Raw genomic sequence first — 12,126 nt, forward strand, 5'->3', positions numbered from 1 at the left:
TTTCCTAATGAAAGTGGGTAAAATGGTAGTTTTCTGACACAAACTTGGGGTTTGACTCCTACACTGACCTATCAGGGTTAGCACTGCATGAGGGGGATTGTCTGAGAATGGATAAGGAAAATTTGGGGTGTTTACAACCATGAAAAATCCAGATGGGATTTAAAGATAGAATTGGATTTTGGAAATCCAGATGGAACTTGGAATTGGATCTGAGAGATCCTAATTTGATTTTGAAATTGGACAGGAGGATCGAACTTGAAAAAAAAAAGTCGATTTTCAGAGAAAATACCAAGTTTTTGATCTTAGGATTTAAGATATAAGACTTAGAATTTTTGAGAAATAAAGAATAAAACTTGAATTCCGACTTGAATTCTGAAATCGGAAGATGATTTGGAAGATTTGGGAATTTTGAAGTGAAGAATAAAGAATAAAACTTGGTTTTCGAAATCAGAAAATGACCTTGAAATTTCAAAGTTGAATTGAACTTTGAAATTTAATCTGGGATATTGAATTTGATTTTGAAATTGAATCTTGATCCTAGAAATGAATTTGGAATTTCAAAGTTGAATTGAACTTTGAAATTCGATTTGAGATGGAAATTGAATTTTGAATCTAGAGATGAATTCGAAATTTCAAAGTCAAACTGGACTTTGAAATTGAAGTTTGAATTTTGATAGAATAATGAATTTGAATTTATAAATAAGAATCGGAGATTGATTTTAGGAATGAAGAAGATATTTGAAGAATTATTTCAAAATCTCTTGAATTTTGAAGAAAAACTTGAGATACTTCAAAAAAATGATGTAATTCTATCCTAAATGATGAATTAAAGAATTTTGAAAATTTAATATTGAAAAGCATATTTCATTCTTTGAATGAATTGAAATAAAATTGAAAATATAATACATCTCTGACTATAGTCATAAAATGTATTATAAAAATATTTTGGTGCCTTTATAGAGTTTGAAATGAAATTAACTCTCAATATATCTTGATTATGGTCACTGATATATATTTTAAGTTAATTTCAAGTCAAACTCTGATAAAGGAAGAAGAATTTAGAAAATATGATGATTTTTTTAAAGAGATCCAGTGTAGATCTATAAACACCCCAAATTTTTCTCATCCATTTTCAGACACACCCCTCATGCAGTGCCAACCCTGGTAGGTTAGTGTAGGAGTCCAACCCCAAGTTTGTGTCAGAAAACTACCATTTTACCCACCTTCATTTGAAAATTTACCATTTTTCCCCTAGGTCGACCAGCCCCCTCTCTTTTTTCTTTTCTCTTATTCCTTCTTCCCTCTTCTTCCTTCTTTCTTTCCTTTTCCCTTTTCTTCCATCTTTCCTTTCTTCTTTTCCCTTTTTTTCCTTCTTCCTTTCCCTCCTTTCTTTCTTTCCCCTTTCCTTGGTCCATCCACCATAAAACCCCTCTCCTTTCCTATTCTCTCACCTAACAACACAAGCAACACACGTTAGACTCTCTCCCTTTGACAACCCTCTCCAGCCTAAGCTCTCTCCCTTAGCCTCTCATTCAAGCTCTAACTATCCTTTTGATTAAGGCCTAAGTTCTCCTTTGAATTTCAGCAAAAATCTTCCATACGGCTGGAGTTAGTTCCCCCTCTCATTGGTTCTTCTTCTCACATTAGTTGCAACTCTTTAATCCTCAACAAATCCACCCAAGGTAGCAGCAACTCAACCATTGGTGATTCAGCCACAACTGCAACCATCTCCAAGGAAGCTCCAGCCGATGCCACCTCTTCCAAAGGGATCCTCTAGCCGAACCTCCGTCCAGTTTGAACCACCACCATGCCTAGCTCCACCTCAGCAGCATCACCATCTCATTTCAGCAAAGTGCAGTACCTCCAGCCAACCTGAGCTAATCCAAGGTAAGGTATTTACTTTGTTTTTCCAGTTTTACCTCGCTCCATGCTTTCGCTATTGAGAGAAAAGGGATCTGTCCAATTAATGGACCAGATCCTCCCATCTCATAGCCAAAAAAATAACATATGATTTGTACCTCCCTGCATTTATTTTCTTTTTGTGATTAAATATGCATTTTAGATGTTTTATTAAGGTAATTTCATTGCTTTGTAAGTACTTTGCTTTAGTTTGTAGGTTTTGATTTTATCCATAATTCCAGTTATTATTTCATGTCTAATTATTTGTCAATAAATTTCAAAAAAATTATTTGTGAATGATTTCATTTATTTGTGATCCTCTGCCAAAAATTCAGTTTGATTTGGGTTATGCAACCTCATTTTAAAAATCAAACTCCAGATCGGGTTTTTAACCCTCTGGAAATTCTAGATTCCCCTTTAGCAGAGTTGTCATCCCAAGATCTACCATGTAGGAGATCCTATTCATTCCCTAAAAAATATTGTATCTTCCTTTTAAAAACTATTATTTTCCAGCATTTTCCTAGATTTTTCCAATGACTTTTGGTCTCTGCTAAAAATTGAATTTCTCAGGCCTCTGTGAAAATCTCGATTTCTGCTTGTCAAAGTCTAGACTGACTTTAATCCGTTGTGATGCTTCAATCTGTATATCGGATGTTAAAACTTTAAATAGAGGAATTGTTCCTCATTACTCCCTCTGTCATTCACCAAACTTTTAGAATTTTAGGAACACTTAGGTATTTTTCCTGGAATTAAACTCCCTATCTATCAAATTCTAGTGTCTGAGAATTACAGAGATTTAGATCTCTGATAATCCTATGCTCCTTTCCAAACCATAGCTCAAATCCTAATATTGTCAAAAGAGGACTTGTTCCTATGTTTGTCAGGGTCATTCTCCCAAAATTTTAGACATTTTTCGACTGTTTTCTATTTTCCCACAATTTTTTCTGAAACCTGTCAGTCTGCCCTAAGTTCTAGAGTGGCCAGATTCCGATCCGACTTGCTGGAGCTGTCAAGCTCCGACCATAGGTCAAAACCAGAATATGTAAAATGCAAAAATCTTTTCCAAATTGTCCTTTGTCACCCCATAAAATTTGGGGAATTTCCATGGTAGTTTTGTACCCGAAATTCAGTTTAGATTTAAAATTCTAAGCAAAATCTTGATTTTTAGGGTTTTACTTAATTTTCATATTAAAAAAGTATACAAAAATAGATTTTCGAGTTACATTCTGTTTTTAGGGTTAGTTTATGTGTCCATGCCAAATTTGGCTCAATTCAAAGTCAAAATCTCTATGTGTTAGTTAATCTTTAAATTTAGAGGCGAAAATCAAGTAGAATTCAGTAATTTGTGATATTTTTGCCATTTTAGGGTTTTTATCATGTAAATAAGCATATAGTATCATACTAGGGCTAATTTCAATCTCATTTGCACTTTAATTTCCCATTTTTGCAAAATTTATTTCATAAAACCCTAGTTTCAAGGCCACAGACTTGCTATCAGGGGCATTTTGACCTCAATTTTGAAATTCCAATCTTTAATTCTCTAACTTTTCATGAATATCATCTTATTGCATCAAATTGTATTTAATTTTATTTCATTTGATTTCCAAATTTATAAATTTTATAAAAAAACTTTCAGAAAACCCTGATTTCAAGGCCATAGTCTTGCTATCAGGGGTATTTTGGTCATTTTGACCCCAATTTCGAATTTGCAAGTTTTATTATTTGAATTTTTATTATATGTTTCTCATGTTTATATCAAGAAGGTATGAATCGGGGTTTACATTTGGATAATATCCGATAATTTCCAATATTTTTGGATAAATCCAGATAAACGTACATTTTTGTGCTAACATGTTTTCTAGTTTTGCAAGAATATCCAGGAAGAAGACTTTTATTTATTTATTTTATTCAATTCAATGTAATATCAAGTTGTAATAATTTAGAATAAGATTTATATTTCCCGCATAAAATAGGACTTCATTGCATGTAGTTTAATTCTGCAAATTTCAATATCTGATGTATGATTCATACACATTTATTTCAAATCCACTATGATTGACACGAATGGTACGTGCACAAGCTCTTAGGAAGTTCACAAACTCAGTGGAATTTGTGTTTTTTGCCATAGTCAGAATACGAAGGAAACCTAGATTTGTGATCTTCGTATTAGTCACATTCAGTCTACACTTTTAGGCTAACTTAAAAAATGCACTGCATTTCTCAAAGTTTCAAAAGAATTTCCCAATTTCTCAAAGAGTTATCTTTCAAATTCATATTCATTCATTTAATTTGCATCATTTTCAAGCTCATTTTCCAATTTCAATTCAGAGAAATTGATTTTCTCAAAATCTTCTAAGTTTTTCTCAGGATTTGATTTTCTCAAAACTCTGAGTTTTTAAATGACATTTCAAAGTATTTCCCAAGTTCAAATCATCATTTTCCAATCTTTTAGCATTATCAATATTATTTTCAAAGTTCAAAAATTGATTTTCTCAAATATCTGATTTTTCTAAGTCATTTTCTAATGAACTTCTGGATTTTCTCAGAATTCTCAAATCCATTTCCCCAGAAAAGCAATACAAATATCAAAATCGATTTTCTCAAAGTCCAAGCTTTCCTGAGAATCCATTTTCCAATGGAATTCCTCATTTCTAATGAAATTCATGATTTTCTGAGGATCATCACTTTTCTCAAGTATTTCTCAAGCATTTTCCAAGCACATTTCAAATTCCCAAGCAAACATCATATTTCTCAAACTTGCATTTTTTTCAAAATTCCATAGCACATGCCTGATTCTCTATGCATTCTAGGAAAATAGAACATGATTTAGATATTTGAGTCCAGTTAAAGCACACAATTGATCCTTGGTTCGATTACCCCTGGTAAAGGTACCAGAAACGGTTGAACCTCGTACCGACAAGCGGATCCCATTCCACAGAATTTCCCTGCAAATTTTCAAAACGGAGGCAAGTAATTTTCAAAACCAATTTTCAAAACTTTGGTCGAGTTTGATTCGCAGAATCATTTCTCTCTCTCTCGTAGAGGGAGGGGAAATTTTTTTTGATGATAACAGGTTTGGCGACCGTGATGGGACCTATCTTTGTCTGATCAATTGTGTGCTTAACTTAGCTCAATTATCAAAATCATGTTCTATGGAATGTCATCTTTTATTTTTTGGTATCATGTGAACCTAGAAGCCTAGACTTGAACCCAGCTGACATGGACTGCATATAGACTATGCATGGTTTTGTAGGACCATATTGAGGAGAATTATCCATGCTTACATAGACTTAGGTTTGAAATACAACACTCCTCAATTTAGGATTTGTATGAAAACAATGTTTGCTTCTTCAAGTTTTCAAAAAAAATTCTCTTTAGGTTTTAGAGTTCTTTGTTTGCTTGCATGTGCTCATATTTCAGAAACCACCCTACCTATGTCTACCCGGTCTTCACGTTGCTGGGCTTTCTTTCAAAATCATAGTTCGGGACAAAGCCTCACAACTGGGGCACTTATTTGGGCTAACGCCCCCTGCCATGTACCAAGAGCCATAGTCCAACGTATATCGCAGGCGCTCAAGGATGTTGGGAAAACACAAGCCTAGAACCGAAGATGAATCTTTTATGCCACGTACTTCGGGTTTCGATTCGAGTATATCGGCATAGCATGATTGGACAGAGTTGATCTAAGCCTAGAGTTAAGATTAGGGTCCTACAACTCTTTCAAAATTGATGCATTTTAGAGTCAGCTTCTTGGGGAGTGTTGAATGCGCATAATTGTTTGTGTAGGATGTGATTGAATACATTCTCCTTTATTTCTCATTTCAATTTTATTTGCCTTTTACATCATTTTCCAAATGTCATCTATTTTCCAACAATTTTATCAAAACCTTGGACGATTTTCAAAAACCTCATTTTTTTCTCAAAAAATACACGTGATTTCCCTTTTCCTACCTTTCCTCTGGATCTCGAATTTCCAGCCTTATTTGGATCCTGCCTGCAATTTTTGAAATGTTCAAATTTTGTCTTCCAAATTCTATTCAAAATTTCCATCTCTTTCATAATCCTCAATATTTCCTTCATCATTTACCTTTCTCCCAAAAATCCTTCAATCTGAACCATCCCTTTGTCCTACAGAGAATTTTGGCATTGTGGAGTGATTCAGACCATATCCGAGAAGAAAACATCGTCGCCTCAGCACCCTAGCAGTGGCAGCAAGCAAGAAATGGATTCTTTGTGATCTGCTAGGAACCAGAGTCAACAAACCAATGATGATGTTGATCCCCAGATGTACGCTTTATTTCAGAAAATGATGAGTAAGATGATGGTAGAGCAAGCAGAGGCTAGTTTCGGCAAGATCACTATCAAGAAAAAGGCTAAGGGTCGCACAGTCAAGAAGCAGGTGAAGATATCCAAGAAGCGTATCCAACATGAGGATACATCTGATGAAGCAAAATTAGGAGGTGACACCGGCGAAGAATGTGAGATTCAACAGATATTTCGCAAGTCAACTCAAGGGTAGGGATCGGCCCACAAGTTCATAGAACAATCCGACAATGATTTTGACCAGCCACAACTCAAGGATGTGGTAAAAATGGTTAAAGATCTGCAAGCCCGCGACAAGGGCAAGAAAGTCTTCACCAGTGAGGACTTCTATGATGGTTTGGATGGGGACAACAATCTTGAGAATCTCTCTAGAAAGTTCATCAAATTTGATGGATCTGGTGACCCAAAGGCATATTTGGCTATGTTCTTCGTTGAATGTGTCAAATTCAAGCAAGACAATCAAGCTCTTTTCCTTTGTTTTCCTCACAGTCTGGAGGGTACGGCAGCAAAATGGTATTCGAAGCATGTTAATCCCATCGAACTGAAAGAATTCGATAAAGTGGTAAATATGTTCATCGAGTGATTCCTCTTTAATGTCGAGGCACTTCCGACTCTCAGTCATCTCTGCAGCCTCAAGCAGAAAGAAGATGAGAAGGCCCAAGATTTTATTCACCGAAGGAGGTCAGCTTACAACAAGATGAGAGATCTGATATTAGAAGGGCATGCATTGTCACTGATCTTAAATAATTTTTTACAACCTCTGAGAGGCCTCACTTCTATTGCACTATTAAAAACTTTCATCGAACTGACAAAACGAGCCGAGTGGCTCGAGCTAAGCATGGAAAATCGAGTTTATGAAGGCTTCATCTTTACCAAGGGTAACAATCCGAATAAGCAGAAGAAGAAGGTTCACTTCACTCTTTCTCTCAATGATAGTAAAAGCAATAAGAAAATTCATGATAACTATTCAGAGGGATCCAAGGGCCAAAAAAGAAAGTTCTCCAACAATGATAAGCCTCTTCAATCTATTCATCAGCATAAAGAGAAAGATCAAGAAAAGCCAGAGAGCAAGGATTAGAGTACGGGTCGAAAGTTCACCCCTCTGGACCAGTGTAAACACCCCAAATTTTCCTCATCCATTCTCAACAATTCCTCCTCGTGCAGTGTCAACCCTGTTAGGTCAGTGTAGGAATCAAACCTCGAGTTAGTTTCAAAAAATTACCATTTTACCCACCTTCATTAGGAAAATTACTATTTTACCCTTAGGTCATCCCGGACCCAGTCAGTTGGAGTCAACCAAGCTCATTGGTCAGTTCAGAATAGTTATAATATCAGTTATTTCAAGCTCATCTGAGCTCATGATGAACAGACCATTTTCATTTCTGACAATTCCTGCCAAAATGGGATCATTTTTTCAGAAATGAGCTCATTTCTCACTCAAATCCAAGTCAATTGTCTCTGAGTCAGTCATTCCCAGTCAGTCTTATTCCTCTGAGTCTAGCTTGAGCTCACCAGGCCTTCAAGTGCTCCAGTTTTAGTTCAAAACCATTTTCAAGTGTCTAGGAGCCCATTTTAGCCCGTTTCAGCTCTTTCAGCTGAAATTGAACTCAGTTCAGTTAGTTGAGCTAGTGTTCGATCTTCGATTTTAGTTTATGTCAGTATTATTGATCTTTGTTTTAGCTCAAGCCCAGCTCAGATTCGTAATTAACTTCACTCCAGTGACCATTCTGTATCATTTCTCTAAAAATGGCAGCTTTTCTTGAAAATTTAGTTAGAGAGGTCAGTTGAATCAGTGTCTTGGCAGTCCAATTGAGTTCTGAAACTCTAGAACCCAGCTCAATTTAGTTCATTTTACTTCAATCCAACTCAAACCCTAATTTACAGTGTCAATCTGGCCCGGTAGAACCCGAAAATCATTTCTTAAATCATTTTGCAAATTTTATCAATTTTAACACTTTTTGAACTGGTACAACTGCCAATCGGGGTTTAATGTCCAAATTTTTTCATTCAGGGTTAGCATTTCGCATAGCATTTCATGTCATTTCTCATCATTTCATGTCATTTCATAACATTTCAATATATTTCATTTCATTTTCGAAGTCCAGAACTCTAGTTTTATAAATTTCAATCCAGATTAAGTCTTAAAAGTTTTCAGAGATCAATTTCAAAACCCTGGGTTTTTAAAATTGACATTTTTACCCCTAGGATTTTAAATTTGGAAATATTTTCTCGAGAAAAACAATTTGGATTTATTTCAAACTCAAATTTTCAAATTCTACAATGGATTTACTTCGCAACGGGGTATTGAACTTCAAATTTTGAGCTCATTTCAAAAACTACCAAAAATAGCTCGTTTCGGCCAGGAATTTTTCTAAAAAGACCATTCTACCCCTATGATTCTCAAAATGAATTTCAAAATTTGGAAAGTGAGCTCACTCTGAGATGGCTCCTTCATTCTCATTTAAAAAAAAAAGATTTTATCTTTTTCTTTTCTTTTGCTTTCTTTCATTTTTTTTTTTGTTTTTTTTTGTTATTTTTATTTTATTTTATGAGAGGAGGTGGGACCCACAAGGGGGTCGACCAGCCCCCTCTCCCTTCATCTTTTTTTCTTTTTTCCTTCCCCCTTTTCTTTCTTCTTCTTCTTTTTTTCTTTCTTTTCTTTTTCTTCTTCTTTCTTCTTTTCTTTCTTTTTCTTCCTTTTCTTTTTCTTTCTTTCTTTCCTTCTTTTTCTTCCTCTTTCTTTCTTCTTTCCCTTCTCTAGCCCATTCGTGTATCCTCCCTTCTCTTTTTCTCTTCCTTTCCCTCTTCTTTCTTCCCTCTTTTCTTTTCTTTTCCCTTTTCTTCTTTCTTTCTTTCCTTTCTTCTTCTTCCCTTTCTTTCCTTCTTCCCTTCCTTTTCTTCCTTTCCCTATTTATTCCAGCCATTCACCTAAAACCTTCTTCTTCCCTCTCATTAAAGCTACTTTCATTAAAAACTTAGGAAAAATCTGATTTTTCCCTAAGTTAAAACCCAAAAAGAGAGGAAGACTCTAGGATTCACGTACTCTCTCTCTCTCTCTCTCTCTCTCTCTCTCTCTCTCTCTCTCTCTCTCTCTCTCTCTCTCTCTCTCTCTCTCTCTCTCTCTCTCTCTCTCTCTTTTGGCTACAGTCCTCATTGTTGCACCTCTACCAGCCCCTCTAAGTTCCTTCCTTGGCAGCATCTACCAGCTACTGCTGTGTCCTCAAGTTGGTGCAGCCACCACAGCAAGTCCATCACTATAACGGCAGCCTTGAAGTAGCATCTTCAGCCAACGCCACTTCTTCCAAGTGCACCTCCAGCCACCTCCAAGTAGCCAACCTCCAACAGTTCCAGCAGTCGACCACCTCCATTAACAGTAACCTCCATCATCTTCATTGTTGCAACCATCAGCTGTACCGAATCACCGATCCCAACCCCCCAGTCGGTCCAAGGTAAAGGCCTTCTTCTATTTCATCACTTTATATTAACTTTGCTAAAACCGTGCGATGATCATCCTTGACGCCTATGAGAAGGAAGCCTACAAGCCTTACTTCATGAAGACAACGTGAAGTGTATTCAAGGTGTGAATTTGCAGTAATAGGAGGTCTGCTTCAAGGGTTTAAATGTTAGAAGATAATGGATCCATCTATGTTATACGTTGATGCTACATAGATGAAAGAGATCCATTCACTCTATGAATCAGATCTTCCATCTTTATAGCCAAAATAAATAAATATTATTCACAACTCCCTGAGATTTTCTTGAAATTTTGTTTGATGCATAGATTCCATGTTTTAGTCATCGTTTTAGTCTTGCTTTATCAGTTTGTACTTGTTTTATTTACTTTGTTAGTTTCATTGAAATAAAGTTGTTGGTTTGTAAGTTTTGGTTTTAGATATTCAGCCCCATCATTATTTCATGCATGATTTTTATTCATAAATATCTAAAAAAATTAGGATAATTATATTATTTGGTATGTGATCATGCCAAAGTTTCGAATCCATTTGGATTTCAAGACTCTAATAAATGAATCAAACCCTAAATCGGGTTTTCAATACTTTGGAATTTTCAAGTTTTGTTTTAGCAGACTTGTCGGCCTGAGATCACCATAATGGGAGATCTGAATCTCCCCTTTAAAATTGCAGTAGATTCACGGTGGAATCTATAAATTGTCTGAAAATTTTGAGATTTTTATAAATGGATTTGACCTCTGTTAAAAATTGATTTTCTCAGACCTCTAGGAAAACCTCAATTTTTCCTTGTCAGGGTATAGATCGACCCTAATGTACTGTGTCCATTCAATCCATAGGTTATCTGTAAAAACTTTCAACATGAAAGTTGTTTCTAACCTATTCCTATATTATTTCACAAAATTTGGGAAATTTTGGGATATCCCAAGTATTTTTTCCAGATTTATCTTTTCTGTCTAACAGATTCTCATGCCTGAGAATTTCAGAGACCCAGGTCTCTGATAATTGTGTGCTCATTTCCAAACCATAACCCAAATTCTCATGCAATAAAAAAAAGAAATCTTCATCTATTTGTCAGGGACATTTTCCCTGAATTTCAGTCATTTTCCCATCTGTCTGCTATTTTTCCTATATTTTTTATCAAAACCTATCTGTCTGCCCTAAATCCTAGAGTCGTCGGATTCTGATCCAACTTGCCGGAATTGTCCAGCTCCGACCATAAGTCAAAACCAGAATGTGTAAAATAAAAAAATCTTTGCCTAACTGTCCTCTATCACCCCATAAAAATTGGGAATTTTTTATGGAAGTTTAGTATCTAAAATCCAATTTAGAGTTAGCATTTTAGGCAAAAATCACAAAATTTAGGGTTTTTATTTGAATTTTTATATTTAAAAACAACAAAAAAATATATTTTCGGATTCTATTATGTTCCTAGGGTTAGTATAGATTGTCCATCCCAAATTTGGCTCAATCCCAAGTTCATTTGCTTAGTGTGTTAGTTTATTTTTAAATTCAGAGGCGAAAATCAAGTCAAATTTGATATTTTGTGATATTTTTGCCATTTTAGAGTTTTTATCATGAAAATAAGCATATTGAATCATATTAGGGTTAATTTCCATGTCATTTGCATTTCAAATTTCCTATTTTTGCAAAATTTATTTCAGAAAACCCTGGTTTCAAGGCCATAGTCTTGTTATCAGGGGCATTTTGGTTATTTTGACCTAAATTTCGAAATTCTAAACCGCATCTTTTGAAATTTTCATGCATATCATCATACTTCATCATATTATGTTTGATTTATTTCATTTGATTTTTAAATTTCCAAATTTTATAAAAAAATCTTTCAGAAAACCCTGATTTCAAAGTCATTAGAGGTATTTCGGTCATTTTGACCCCAATTTCTAATTTCCAAGCCTATTTTCGAAATTTTACTACTTATTTCTCATGTTTATATCAAAGGGGGTATGATTCTAGGTTTATATCTGATAACATCTGATAATTTTCAATATTTTCAGATAAATTCAGAAAAAACTACATTTCGATGATAACATTGTTTTATAATTTTGCAGAAATATCCAAGAAGAAGACTTAGTTATTTTCTTTTATTTCAATTCTATGTAAAGATGTAATAATTTGGAATAATAATTTATATTTCCTGCATAGAATATGACTACATTGCATATAGTTTAGTTTCTGCAAAATTTCCAATATTCGATGTATGATGCATATGCACATTTTTCTAAAATCACTATGGTTGACACGAATGGCACGTACATGAGATCTTATGGAGTTCACAAATTTGGTGGGATTCGTATTTATGGCCATAGTCAGAATACGAAGAAAACCTGGATTTATGATCTTCGTATTACCCACATTCAGCCTACACTCTTAGGCTAACTTTAAAAATGCACTGCATTTCTCAAAGTTTCAAAAGAAT

Source organism: Nuphar pumila, chromosome 6 (genome assembly GCF_984573655.1).
Source record: "Nuphar pumila chromosome 6, dmNupPumi1.hap1.1, whole genome shotgun sequence".
NCBI classification, from domain to species: domain Eukaryota; kingdom Viridiplantae; phylum Streptophyta; class Magnoliopsida; order Nymphaeales; family Nymphaeaceae; genus Nuphar; species Nuphar pumila.